Below are 11,931 nucleotides of genomic sequence, written 5' to 3'. Positions count from 1 at the left end.
AATAATCCCAGCCTCCAGTAATTCGGTGACCTCTTTCTGCACCACTTCCTTCATGGCTGGATTTAGCCGCCTCTGTGGTTGAACCACTGGCTTAGCATTGTCCTCCAATAAGATCTTGTGCATGCATCTAGCTGGGCTTATGCCCTTAAGGTCACCTATAGACCACCCAAGAGCTGTCTTGTGTGTCCTTAGCACTTGAATTAGTGCTTCCTCTTCCTGTGGATTTAAAGCAGAGCTTATGATCACCGAAAAAGTGTCACCTTCTCCCAGAAATGCATATTTCAGGGATGGTGGTAATGGTTTGAGCTCAGGTTTAGGAGGTTTCTCCTCTTCCTGAGGAAATTTCAGAGGCTCTTTCAATTCCTCTGAATCCTCAAGATCAGGCTGAACATCTTTAAAGATATCTTCCAACTCTGATTCGAGACTCTCAGCCATGTTGATCTCCTCTACCAAAGAGTCAATAAGATCAACTTTCATGCAGTCTTTTGGTGTGTCTGGATGCTGCATGGCATTGACAGCATTCAACTTAAACTCATCCTCATTGACTCTCAGGGTGACTTCCCCCTTTTGGACATCAATGAGAGTTCGTCCAGTTGCTAGGAAAGGTCTTCCTAGGATGAGAGTAGCACTCTTGTGCTCCTCCATTTCCAGCACTACAAAGTCAGTGGGAAAGGCGAATGGCCCAACCCTGACAATCATGTCCTCAATCACGCCTGATGGGTATTTAATGGAGCCATCAGCAAGTTGGAGACATATCCGGGTTAGTTTAACTTCTTCAGTTAAACCAATCTGTCTGATAGTGGATGCAGGTATTAGGTTGATGCTTGCCCCAAGATCACATGAGGCTGTCTTGGTGCAATTACCCTCTAATATGCATGGTATCAGAAAGCTTCCGGGATCTTTAAGCTTTTCTGGAAAGCTTTTCAGAATGACTGCACTACATTCTTCAGTGAGGAGAACTCTTTCAGTTTCTCTCCAATCCTTCTTATGACTCAAGATCTCTTTCATGAACTTGGCATAAGAAGGTATTTGCTCAAGTGCCTCTGCAAACGGAATCTTTATTTCAAGAGTCCTGAGATAATCTACAAGCGAGCAAATTGCTTACCCTGCTCCTCTTGGCAGAGTTTTTGAGGATAAGGTATCTTGGCTTTATATTCTTCAACCTTAGTTGCTGCAGGGTTATTTCCTACAGAGGTGGTTGGAGAAGCCTTTTTAGAGGGGTTGTTATCAGCACTTGTGTATGTCTGATCCCTCACTGGCATTTGAATGCCAGGGTTAGAAGCTGGAGTGTTGGACGCCAACTCCTCACCTATTCCTGGCGTCTGAACGCCAGAACTGTGCTTCTTTTGGGCATTCAACGCCAATTCCTTGCTTATTTCTGGCGTTGAACGCCAGGACTGAGCATGGTTTGGTCGTTCAACGCCAGCTTTCCACCCGATTTCTGGCGTTTCATTGCCAGAATTATTCCTCTCTGGGCTCTTGCTGTCCTCAGATGGATTTTGGGTAGTTTTCTCATTTCTTGGCTTCTTGCTACCTTGAGGTAAGGCATCTAATGTTTTCCAACTTCTCAATTGAACTGCTTGGCACTCTTCTGTTATTTGTTTTGACAGCTGCTGCTTTGTTTGCTTTAATTGTACTTCCATATTTATATTAGCCATTCTTGTCTCTTGTAGTCTCTCCTTGAATTCGGCTAACTGTTTTGTTAGAAAATCCAATTGCTGATTGAATTCAGTAGCTTGTTCTGCAGGACTCAGTTCAGCAGTCACTGTTCTAGCCTCTTCTTTCATTGAAGGTTCACTACTTAGGTACAGATGCTGATTTCTGGCAACTGTATCAATGAGCTCTTGAGCTTCTTCAATTGTCTTTCTCATGTGGATAGATCCACCAGCTGAGTAATCTAGAGAAATTTGAGCTCTTTCTGTAAGCCCATAATAGAAAATGTCTAACTGAACCCACTCTAGAAACAATTCAGAGGGACATTTTCTTAGCATCTCTCTATATCTCTCCCAGGCATCATAAAGAGATTCATTATCTCCTTGTTTAAAGCCTTGGATGTCCAGCCTTAGCTGTGTCATCCTTTTTGGAGGGAAATATTGATTCAGGAATTTTTCTGACAGTTGTTTCCATGTCCTTATGCTAGCCTTAAGTTGGTTATTTAACCACCTCTTAGCTTGGTCTTTTACAGCAAATGGAAATAGTAATAGTCTGTAGACATCCTGATCTACTTCCTTATCATGGACTGTATCAGTAATTTGTAAGAACTGTGCCAAAAACTCTGTAGGTTCTTCCTGTGGAAGACCGGAATACTGGCAACTTTGCTGCACCATGATAATAAGCTGAGGATTCAACTCAAAGCTACTGACTCCAATGGAGGGTATACTGATACTACTCCCATATGAAGCAGTAGTGGGGTTAGCATATGACCCCAGAGTCCTTCTGGACTGTTTATATCCACTTAGATCCATGATGGAGAAAGGGAGATGATGTAAAATAGAGAAAAAAATATTTTTATTTATTTATTTATTTATTTTGAAAATAAAATAAATTAAAATAAAATAAATACAAATGGGTGAAGATTTTCGAAAAATGAAGAGAGAGAAAGAAAAAAAACTAGTTAGGAAGTTTTGAAAAAGATATGATTGAAAGGATTTGATTGGAAAAGATATGATTTTTAAATTTGATGACTAATTTAATGCTAATTTTTTTCGAAAATTATGAGTGGAATGAAGAAAAGATACTTTTTTGATTTTTGAATTTTATGATGAAAGAGAAAAACACATAAAAGACACACAACTTAAAATTTTTGGATCTAATGCTCCTTGTTTTCGAAAATTTTGGAGGGAAAACAACAAGGAACACCAAACTTAAAAATTTTAAGATCAAAACACAAGGAAGACTCAAGAACACTTCGAAGAATCACAAGAACAACAAGAACACCAAACTTAAAATTTTTAGAAAACCAAAATAAAATTTTCAAAAACCAAAGAAAAATCAACAAGAAAACACCAAACTTAAAGTTTGGCACAAGATTTAATAGAAAAATTATTTTTGAAAAAAGAATTTAAAAAGAAGATACCCAATTACCAAGAACATAGACCAACGCTCTAGCCAATTGGGCAGTAAATGTAACACTTGTTTTGAAGAAGTATTTTTAATAACTAAGAATAATTTTTTTTGAAAACTAATGTTTTGAAAAGGCACAAAAAAAAAAGAAACAGAACAAGAAAAACTAAAGATCAAACAAGAAAAATAAACAAGAACAACTTGAAGATGAAGGAAGAACAAAGAACACAAATTTCGAAAATTTTAAAAGAAATTTTTTTTCCTAATCTAAGGAACAAAATAAACCGTCAGTTGTCCAAACACGAACAATCTCCGGCAACGGCACTAAAAACTTGGTGCACAAATTGTGAATCACACTTTTCACAACTCGTACCACTAACCAGCAAGTGCACTGGGTCGTCCAAGTAACACCTTATGTGAGTAAGGGTCGATCCCACGGAGATTGTTGGTTTGAAGCAAGCTATGGTTATCTTGCAACTCTTAGTCAGGATATTAATTTGTGGTTATCAGTTGACTTGCAAATGAACAAGAGAGCATAATTACAGGTTACTTGTTATGTAGTAATGGAGAATATGTTGGGGTTTTGGAGATGCTTTATCTTCTGAATTTCAGCTTTTCTCTTGTATTCCTCTTCCCTCATGCATGCAAAAGTGCAAAGTTCCTTCCATGGCAAGCTGTGTGTTGGTGGATCGCCGTTGTCAATGGCTACCATCCGTCCTCTCAGTGAAAAGGGTCAACGTGCGCTGTCACTACACGGCTAATCATCTGTCGGTTCCCACTCATGCTGGAATAGGATCCATTGATCCTTTTGCGTCTGTCACTACGCCCAACACTCACGAGTTTGAAGCTCGTCACAGCCATCCAATCCCAGAATCCTACTCGAAATACCACAGACAAGGTTTAGACTTTCCGGATTCTCATGAATGCCGCCATCAATCTAGCTTATACCACAGAGATTATGATTAAAGAATCTAAGAGATACTCATTCAATCTGATGTAGAACGGAGTTGGTTGTCAGACACACGTTCATGGATTGAGGAAGGTGATGAGTGTCACGGATCATCACCTTCTCTATAATTAAGCACGAATGAATATCTTAGATAGGAACACGCATGTTTGAATGGAAAACAGAAATAGTTGCATTAATTCATCGAAACACAGCAGAGCTCCTCACCCCCAACAATGGAGTTTAGAGACTCATGCCGTCAGAGATTACAAAGTTCAGATCTAAAAATGTCATTAGATGAAAAATAAATCTCTAAAAGTTGTTTAAATACTCAACTAGTAACCTAGGTTTACAGAAAATGAGTAAACTATGATAGATAGTGCAGAAATCCACTTCTGGGGCCCACTTGGTGTGTGCTGGGGCTGAGACTTAAGCTTCTCACGTGCCTGAGATGTTTTAAACTATTATATATTTCTGGAAAGCCCTGGATGTCTACTTTTCAACGCAATTGGAAGCGCGCCAATTGGACTCTTGTAGCTCCAGAAATTCCATTTTGAGTGCTGAGAGGTCAGAATCCAACAGCATCAGCAGTCCTTTTTCAGCCTGAATAAGATTTTTGCTCAGCTCCCTCAATTTCAGCCAGAAAATACCTAAAATTACAAAAAACACACAAACTCATAGTAAAGTCCATAAATATGAATTTTGCCTAAAAACTAATGAAAATATACTAAAAACTAACCAAATCATACTAAAAACTATATGAAATTAACCCCAAAAAGCGTATAAAATATCCGCTCATCAGCAAGCTTTTCACTGCTTTTTCTTGCTTCAAGAACCAATTTTATGATTTTTCAGATTATCAAATAACATTTCTCCTTTTTCATCATTCTTTCAAGAGCCATCAATTTTAACATACATAAACAACAAATTCAAAAATATGCACTGTTTAAGCATTCATTCAGAAAACAAAAAGTATTGCCACCACATCAAAATAATTAAACTATTTTAAAATTTGAAATTCATGTACTTCTTTTTCTTTTGCAATTAAAAACATTTTTCATTTAAGAAAGGTGATGGATTCATAGGACATTCATAGCTTTAAGGCATAGACACTAAGATACTAATGATCACGTAGTAAAGACACAAACATAGATAGAACATCAAGCGTAGAAATCGAAAAACAGAAAAATAAGAACAAGAAAATTAAAGAACGGGTCCACCTTAGTGATGGCGGCTTGTTCTTCCTCTTGAAGATCTTATGACGTGCTTTTGCTCCTCTATGTCTCTTCCTTTTCCTTTGTTGCTTCTCTTTCATGGCCTTTTGGTCCTTTCTAATTTCATGGAGGATAGTGGAATGCTCTTATTGAGGTCCATGAGTGGGCTCTCTTGTTTGCTCCATCCTTTTTTTAGTGATGGGCTTTTGAGATGAATCTCTCCGTTTCCCATGACTCGGAGGTGGAAGCTTTTGCCTTCCCTTTCCTCTTTCTAGAGGTTTCTCCGGCCTTAGGTGCCATAAATGGTTATGGAAACATAAAAAGCAATGCTTTTTCCACACCAAACATAGAAGGTTTGCTCGTCCTCGAGCAAAAGAAGAAAGAGGGGAGGAGAAGAAGAAGAAAATGGAGGAGATGGAGAGGTGTGAGTGGTTAAGAGGTGATGGAGAAGAGTATTTGGGGGAAGGGTGTTATTGGAATGTGTGAAGAAGAGAGAGATTGAGTTCAGGTAGGTGGGGATCCTGTGGGGTCCACAGATCCTGAGGTGCCAAGAATTTCTCATCCCTGCACCATTCTGGCGTGTAAACGCCCCTTTGAGTGCCACTCCTGGCGTTGAACGCCAGGTTGCTGCCCATTTCTGGCGTTTACGCCAGCTTTGTGCCCTTTTCTGGTGTTAAACGCCAGTCTGGTGCCCATTTCTGGCATTAAACACCCATAATGGTGCCAGACTGGGCGTTTAACGCCCATTCTGCTACCCTTACTGGCGTTTAAACGCCAGTAAGATCATCCTCCAGGGTGTGCTATTTTTAATGCTGTTTTTGAATTTGCTTTAATTTCTGCAGTTGTTTTTGTGACTCCACATGATCATCAACCTAAAGAAGACTTAAAATAACAATGGAAAAATGGAAAATTAACACAGATAAATAAAAATTGGGTTGCCTCCCAATAAGCGCTTCTTTAATGTCAATAGCTTGACTTTTTACTGAGCTTTATTCAAGCCTCAGTTTTGAGCATTCTTGCTCAAAATTGCTTTTAAGATAATGTTTGATTCTTTGTCCATTAACCATGAACTTTTTGTCAGAGTCAGTATCCTGAAGCTCAACATATCCATATGGTGACACACTTGTAATCACATATGGTCCCCTCCACCGGAATTTTAATTTCCTGGGGAATAATTTGAGCCTAAAATTAAACAGCAGAACCTTCTATCCTGGTTCAAAGACTCTAGATGAAAGTTTCTTGTCATGCCACCTTTTTTCTTTTTCCTTATAAATTTTTGCATTTTCAAAAGCATTGAGTCTGAATTCCTCTAGCTCATTGATGAGCGGATAATTTATATGCTTTTTGACATTGTTTTTAGTATGTTTTTAGTAGGATCTAGTTACTTTTAGGGATGTTTTCATTAGTTTTCATGTTAAATTCACATTTCTGAACTTTACTATGAGTTTTTGTGTTTTTCTATGATTTCAGGTATTTTCTGGCTGAAATTGAGGGACTTGAGCAAAAATCAGATTCAGAGGTTGAAGAAGGACTGCTGATGCTGTTGGATTCTGACCTCCCTGCACTCAAAATGGATTTTCTGGAGCTACAGAACTCGAAATGGTGCACTTCCAATTGCGTTGAAAAGTAGACATCCAGGGCTTTCCAGAAATATATAATAGTCTATGATTTGCCCTAGTTTGGACAACGCAAACTGGCGTTCAACGCCATCTCTCTGCCCAATTCTGGAGTTCAGCGCCAGAAAGGGATCAAAAACCAGAGTTGAACGCCATAAATGGATCAAAACCTGGCGTTCAACTCCACAAATGGCCTCTGCACGTGGAAAGTTAAAGCTCAGCCCAAGCACACACCAAGTGGGCCCCGGAAGTGGATTTATGCATCAATTACTTACTTCTGTAAACCCTAGTAGCTAGTTTATTATAAATAGGACCTCTTACTATTGTATTAGACATCCTGGATCCTGGATCGTATTTTGATCCTGTGATCACATTTTGGGGGCTGGCCATCTCGGCCATGCCTGGATCTTTCACTTATGTAATTTTAACAGTAGAGTTTCTACACTCCATAGATTAAGGTGTGGAGCTCTGCTGTTCCTCAAAGATTAATGCAAAGTACTACTATTTTCTATTCAATTCATCTTATTTCGCTTCCAAGATATTCATTCACACTTCAGCCTGAATGTGATGAACGTGACAATCATCATCATTCCCTATGAACGCGTGCCTGACAACCACTTCCGTTCTACATTATATTGAATGAGTATCTCTTAGATCTCTTAATCGGAATCTTCGTGGTGTAAGCTAGAATGATGGCGGCATTCAAGAGAATCCGGAAGGTCTAAACCTTGTCTGTGATATTCCAAGTAGGATTTAATGATTGGATGACTGTGACGAGCTTCAAACTCGCGATTGCCGGGCGTAGTGACAGACGCAAAAGGATAGTAAATCCTATTCCAGCAGGATCGAGAACCGATAGATGAATAGCCGTGCCGTGACAAGGTGCGTTGACCATTTTCACTGAGAGGATAAGATGAAACTATTGACAAGGGTGATGCCTCCAGACGATTAGCCATGCCGTGACAGGGCATTTGGATCATTTTCCCGAGAGAAGACCGAAAGTAGCCATTGACAATGGTGATGTATCACATAAAGCCAGCCATGGAAAGGAGTAAGACTGATTGGATGAAGATAGCAGGAAAGCAGAGGTTCAGAAGAACGAAAGCATCTCTATTCGCTTATCTGAAATTCTCACCAATAAATTACATAAGTATTTCTATCCCTATTTTATTAATTAATTTCGAAAACTCCGTTACTATTTTATATCCGCCTGACTGAAATTTACAAGGTGACCATAGCTTGCTTCATACCAACAATCTCCGTGGGATTCGACCCTTACTCACGTAAGGTATTACTTGGACGACCCAATGCACTTGCTGGTTAGTTGTGCGAAGTTGTGAACCATGGTATTGGCATCATATTTTTGGCGCCATCACCAGGGAAAGAAAGATCAATGAATTTCACATAATCAAAGTGTAATCACAATTTCTGCGCACCACTCATTCAGCTGGAGCAATCTTTTCTCTCCAGCTAGCTTAGCATCCAGGTTTAGGAATCTAGTTGCCCAGTAGGCCTTATGTTCCAGTTCCACGGGCAGATGAAAGGCCTTGCCATACACAAGCTGGTATGGAGAGGTTCCTATAGGAGTCTTGAATGCTGTTCTGTATGCCCACAGAGCATCATCCAAGCTTTTTGCCCAATCCTTTCTACGGGCAATTACAGTGCGTTCTAGGATTCTTTTTAGTTCTCTATTAGAGACTTCAGCCTGCCCATTTGTCTGTGGGTGATATGGAGTTGCTACATTGTGGCTAATTCCATATCGGACCATAGCAGAGTAAAGCTGTTTATTACAGAAATGAGTGCCCCCGTCACTGATTAATACTCTGGGGATGCCAAATCTGCTGAAGATATATTTCTGGAGGAACTTCAGCACGGTCTTAGTATCATTAGTGGGTGTGGCAATTTCTTCTACCCATTTAGATATGTAGTCTACTGCCACCAGAATGTAAGTGTTTGAGTAAGATGGTGGGAAAGGACCCATGAAGTCAATACCCCATACATCAAACAAATCAATCTCTAAGATCCCTTGTTGAAGCATGGCATAATCATGAGGCAAGTTGCCAGCTCTTTGGCAACTGTCACAGTTACGCGCAAACTCTCAGGCATCTCTGTGGAGAGTAGGCCAGTAGAACCCACATTGGAGGACCTTAGTGGCTGGTCGCTCACCTCCGAAATGTCCTCCAAACTGTGATCCATGGCAATGCCATAGAATCTTCTGTGCCTCTTCTCAAGGCACGCATCTGCGGATCATTCCGTCTGCACATCTCTTAAAGAGATATGGTTCATCCCATAAGTAGTACGTTGCATCAGAAATAAGTTTTTTTTTGTTTGCACCCTGCTGTACTCCTTGGGTATGAACCTCACAGCTTTATAATTTGCAATGTCTGCAAACCATGGTGCTTCCTGAATGGCAAAGAGTTGCTCATCTGGAAAGGTCTCAGAGATTTCAGTAGGAGGGAGGGACGCCCCTACTACTGGTTCTATCCGGGACAGGTGATCAGCTACCTGGTTCTCTGTCCCTTTTTTGTCTCTTATTTCTATATCAAACTCTTGCAGAAGCAACACCCATCTTATTAGCCTGGGTTTTGAATCTTTCTTTGTGAGTAGATATTTTAGAGCAGTATGGTCAGTATACACAATCACTTTTGAACCTACTAAATAGGATCTAAACTTGTCAATGGCATAAACCACTGCAATCAACTCTTTTTCTGTGGTTGTGTAATTTTTTTTGTGCGTTATTTAGAACACGGCTGGCATAGTAAATGATGTGCAAAAGTTTGTTATGCCTCTGTCCTAATACTGCACCAATGGCATGGTCACTGGCATCACACATTAGTTCGAATGGTAATGTCCAGTCTGGTGCAAAAATCACTAGTGCTTTGACCAGCTTAGCTTTCAGAGTTTCAAAAGCCTGCAGATACTCTGTGTCAAACACAAATGGTGTGTCAGCAGCTAGCAGATTGCTCAGAGATTTTGCAATTCTTGAAAAATCCTTTATAAACCTCCTATAGAATCATGCATGCCCCAGAAAGCTTCTGATTGCCTTAACATTGGCAGGTGGTGGTAATTTTTTAATTACTTCCACTTTATCTTGATCCACCTCTATTCCCTTATTTGAAATTTTATGCCCAAGGACAATTCCTTCAGTCACCATAAAGTGACATTTTTCCCAGTTTAAAACTAGGTTAGTTTCTTGGCATCTTTTCAGAATAAGTGCTAAATGGTCATGACAAGAGCTGAATGAGTCTCCAAATACTGAAAAGTCATCCATGAAGACTTCCAGAAATTTTTCTACCATATCAGAGAAGATAGAGAGCATGCACCTCTGAAAGGTTGTAGGTGCATTGCATAGACCAAAGGGTATCCTTCTGTAGGCAAATACTCCAGAAGGGCATGTGAATGTTGTTTTCTCTTGGTCCTGGGGATCTACTGCAATTTGGTTGTAACCTGAATAGCCATGCAAAAAGTAGTAGTATTCATGACCTACTAGTCTCTCTAGCATCTGGTCTATGTGGTAAAGGAAAATGATCCTTTCTGGTGGCTGTATTGAGCCTTCTGTAGTCAACACACATACGCCACCCTGTAACTGTTCTTGTAGGAACCAGTTCATTCTTTTCATTATGAACCACTGTCATGCCTCCCTTCTTAGGGACAACGTGGACAGGGCTCACCCAGGGGCTATCAGAAATAGGATAAATAATCCCAGCCTCTAGTAATTTAGTGACCTCTTTCTGCACCACATCCTTCATGGCTGGATTTAGCCGCCTCTGTGGTTGAACCACTGGCTTAGCATCATCCTCCAATAGGATCTTGTGAATGCATCGTGCTGGGCTAATGCCCTTAATATCACCTATGGACCACCCAAGAGTTGTCTTATGTGTTCTCAGCACCTGAATTAGTGCTTTCTCTTCCTCTAGATTTAAAGCAGAGCTTATGATCACCGAAAAAGTGTCACCTTCTCCCAGAAATGCATATTTTAGGGATGATGGTAGTGGTTTGTACTCGGATTTAGGAGGTTTCTCCTCTTCCTGAGGAATTTTCAAAGGTTCTTTTATTTCCTCTGATTCCTCCATATCAAGCTGAACATCTTTAAAGATGTCCTCTAGCTCTGATTCGAGACTTTCAGTTATATTGATCTCTTCCACCAAAGAGTCAATAATATCAGCGCTCATGCAGTCATTTGATGTGTTTGGATGCTGCATAGTTTTGACAACATTTAACTTGAACCCATCCTCATTGACTCTCAGGGTCACTTCTTCTTTTTGGAGATCAATGAGAGTTCGTCCAGTTGCTAGGAAAGGTCTTCCTAGAATGAGAGTTGCACTCTTGTGCTCCTCCATTTCCAGCACTACAAAGTCAGTGGGAAAGGCAAATGGCCCAACCTTGACAATCATGTCCTCAATTATGCCTGGTGGGTATTTAATAGAGCCATCAGCAAGTTGAAGACATATCCGGGTTGGTTTGACCTCTTCAGTCAAGCCAAGCTTTCTGATAGTGGATGCAGGGATTAGATTGATACTTGCCCCAAGGTCACATAGAGCTGTCTTGGTACAAGTACCCTCTAATGTGCATGGTATCATAAAGCTTCCTGGATCTTTAAGCTTCTCTGGTATGCTTTTCAGAATGACTGCACTGCATTCTTCAGTGAGAAAAACTTTTTTCAGTTTCTCTCCAATCCTTCTTATGACTTAAGATCTCTTTCATGAACTTAGCATAAGAGGGTATTTGCTCAAGTGCCTCTGTAAACGGGATCTTTATCTCAAGAGTACTGAGATAGTCTGCAAAGCGGGCAAATTGTTTATCCTATTTCGCTTTGCAGAGTTTATGAGGATAAGGCATCTTGGCTTTATATTCTTCAACCTTAGTTGCTGCAGGTTTATTCCCTACAGAGGTGGTTGGAGAAGCCTTCTTAGAGGGGTTACTATTAGCACTTGTAGGTGTCTGATCCCTCATTGGCGTTTGAACACCAGGATTGGGTGCTGGATGGGTGTTTAACGCCAGCTTCCCACCCTTTTCTGGCATTTGAACGCCAGAACTGGGTAGGGAATGGGCGTTTAATGCCAACTTTTCTCCCTTTTCTGGCGTTTGAACG

This window comes from Arachis hypogaea, chromosome 14 (genome assembly GCF_003086295.3).
Source record: "Arachis hypogaea cultivar Tifrunner chromosome 14, arahy.Tifrunner.gnm2.J5K5, whole genome shotgun sequence".
Taxonomy (NCBI): Eukaryota; Viridiplantae; Streptophyta; class Magnoliopsida; order Fabales; family Fabaceae; genus Arachis; species Arachis hypogaea.
The sequence above is the reverse complement of the archived record's forward strand: the minus strand, read 5'-3'. Positions refer to the sequence as shown.